This window comes from Cyphomyrmex costatus, unplaced genomic scaffold (assembly GCF_001594065.2).
Source record: "Cyphomyrmex costatus isolate MS0001 unplaced genomic scaffold, Ccosl1.0 scaffold75, whole genome shotgun sequence".
NCBI lineage: Eukaryota > Metazoa > Arthropoda > Insecta > Hymenoptera > Formicidae > Cyphomyrmex > Cyphomyrmex costatus.
In genome coordinates, this window is record NW_017280322.1 from 2,026,434 (window position 1) to 2,029,952 (window position 3,519).

Genomic DNA, 3,519 nt, shown 5'->3' on the forward strand with positions numbered 1-3,519 from the left:
AACCCGGGATAACGATTCCTTCATTGACGTGCTTTTGGAATGTGAGAGAATATATAGTTACACGTTGCTTCACGATTGCGATGTAATTAAACGAATACAATTTGTGGCGGAGAGAGAGCGAAATGATATGACTAGTATAGAGAAATAATCGCGCGATTATTGCCATCAATGCGATGCGAACCGAAAGTTTTCGGTTTTTTGGTATGAACCGGAGTAAAAGAGGGAACGCGATCCCTATATATATATATACGTGTGGAAGATAGTAATTACAGAAGCGGGACTGAAAACGCGGGGCTCCATCAGACCCTGCGAGGCACGATCCTCGATAAGTATAGTTGTTTCAGGATCGCGTCGATGCCTCCTCTACTCCCGCTATCTCATTTTATTGGTACAGGTTACGTGAAAAATTTATTGGCTCCAACAGCAAGCATGAGCGTATATATCTGGGATGTGAACAATTTCGTCACCCGGTTAGTCTCGGAAAGCCTTAAAAATTTTTTATTTGTGTTTAAGTTTCTCTCTGAGTTTGTATAAAGTGTGATACTACGTGTCTTTTGCACGAATTATTTCCATTGACAATATTATTAAAATTCAATTAAATTTTATAAATCCTTAATGATGTCATGTCGATACGATTAAAAAAAGATAATTTTTGATGTTTAATATAACGATATTTTTCTGCGACTTCTTATATCGATATCCGCTGAGAAATTTTTGATTAAATATTGAGCTGATCTAATATCCATCAATCAAATATTACTTAATTATATCACGGTCGGCGCAAGTAATTATCGTTTCTAGGGAAGATTCCTGGTTAAAGTAGTGGGATACAGGTACACAAGTAAAAAAAAAAAACAAATAAGTTATTGCCTAGAGATTTTTTTGTGAAGCATCATCAAACTGCATCTAGCTGGTGTCTCGGTTGCATCGTGCTCTTCCATTTCTTCGGTGAACGGACCCGATCACCGCATACCCCGTTATTATCTTCCGATACAGTTTTGCCTCATTTTTCCCCATCCTCCGCCTCTTTCTGCCCTCTTTTTCTGTTATTTCATATTTATCCCTTCTTTGTTTCTGCTCTCGCTTCTCTCTCTCTGCAAAAGAACTTCGTACTCTCGGGAATACTCTCCCACATCCAAGATATTCATTATCCTGCAGCGATGCAACCCGAAATCTCGATTTTTGTTTTGTACTTCAACGTTCTTAATTAAAAAACCACCGGATGCGTACATAATTAATGATGCAATTGATATCTTTAATTAATTCAAGAGTAAGATGATGTGTACTCTAGATTAGTGTAGTCCAGATTATTATCAATTTCAGTTGGGAGTATTCCACTTTATAACACAATTCGTACTATTCGTAGTGTATCTGCATGCGAAGCAGATTTTCAACTCGACTGATCATCACGTTTGATTTCCTCCTTTGCGTTACATACTACACAATTATAATGCCAATTATATAACGCTTGCGGGACAATCGTTCCAAGTTTCTTACGAACAGCTGTCTTACAAATTGCCGCGACACAAATTCTTACCGGTATTCAATCGCGGCAATATCGTAGCGGAAACGCCCAATGCTACCGGAAGACGTTTTCATCTTCGAACATATCGTCATCTTTGTTTTCCTCCGTGGAAAGTAAGAAATATCGTTTCGGCATAAAGGCATTGATTCAGTGGCACTTTAAACGCGTGTTAATGCGCCATGCTAGTCATAATGGTCATAACAAAATTTTCCATTAAATTCATCAAGTTAATCCTTAAGTAAGGATGATTAGAACACCACAACTAAATTTTATCTAAATACACAGCTAAAAATTTAGCTAGATATATAGATCTGGTAATAATTTTGTTGGATAATTAAAATAATACGTTGTGTAAGATTCAAACTATAGTTGTCAGAATATTGAAACTTTTTATAGCATTGCGCACAGCATGTTTGAGATTACGTAATTATTTCGATAATCCAATAAAATTACTTAGATTTGTATCTAATGAATTTTAAGGCGTCTGGGCAATACTTTTTATTTACTTTTTCCAGAGAACAAGGTTTTTAAGGTATAACTGCGTAGGGTACTATAATTATCTGATTATGAATAATTAAATGACCTCGATTTCTTTTTAATTGAAGTAATCTACGTAAAATATGACGGAAGTTCTTTTTGCGTGAATCGAGACGAATTGAGCGCAATTGCAACGGCATCAATATAGTGACGTAGAATCGATAGCGTCGCATCGAGCGTTTGACGGTAGAAAGCTTGATATGAGATAACGTCAGATATACGTTTCTGAATTCCTTGACAGCCTGGGGCGCTTTCATCCAGGATCAAAGGCGAGGGATTTTCCCGGGCGAGCCACGGGGTAATAACGATCGCGGCGTAATTCGCGTCGTGAGTATATAGCCATTATTATCGGGTAATGTGCGGGTCGTGGAAGTATTGATGTCCTGGCACAAAACCGTTTCAGCCACTTCCTAGGCGTTGTGCTATCCTGACCCGCAGTCTGCCAGGAATCAATGACAAATCCAACGAGTTTCGCGCTACGCCGTCGCCGCTTTTAATTTATTCAGGTCGATAAGCGCAATGATTGATTTCTCTACAAATTCTATTTCTAATACTGCTAAGCACAGTTTTCCGAGATACATAGAGCGACTATCGATCGTTCGTTAATAAAGTTTATTAGACGAGAAATATTTTCGTTATCTCACTTTATTTTAAATTCGGCGTTCAGTCGACGGCGCGTCGACGAAGAGAATTTTATTAATAATATCTGTATTTAATTTTGTCTCTGAATTTGAAGTCAAATAATGTGTTTTACGCTAATATCTATGCGTTTCTATATAGTTTACAGGTGTTCATAATAGATGACTCTAGTTGTACGTCTTTCGACGTTGTATCATCTATTTCGTTCTCCTATAATACTACATATAATCGGAACGTCCAGTTATCGTGTTTCTACAGTATTAAAGTAGGATATTTGTTATACAAAAAATATGGATTACATAAAAAAAAAAGTTTAATCAAATTTCTTATACGATTATATATTTTTATTTAACCGGCAATAAAAATCTAATTTATATTAACACTATCATTCTAATTCTGAGCAATTACTTCAACATTTGCTAATTAGTACACACACGCAATGTGTGTACTAATATACAAAAGTGATTTTCAAGATTTGAAATCCTTATGGAAAACGGAAAAAGATATACACGTCTTGGGGAGGGTGTATACTCCCGTAAACCAGTGACTCGACAACCGATCTCGAGGAGCGTCGAAGGCTCGCCTCGCTGTACAGATCGAGGGAGAGCCTGCGAAATAATGAAGGCAACTCCCAGAGCTTCATCGAGCATCATCGCCGGTCGGTCGGATGATTATAAAAATGGCAGCGCGGAGTTTTTTGACGGATCGCGGCGTGGTGTGGCGCGGCTCGGCTCGGCGTGCTCGATCCGTCGTTATCCGCTGCCTCGTATAACTCGAGGCAGATTCTAGTTGAGCCGCAGATTTATTAGCGATAGAGC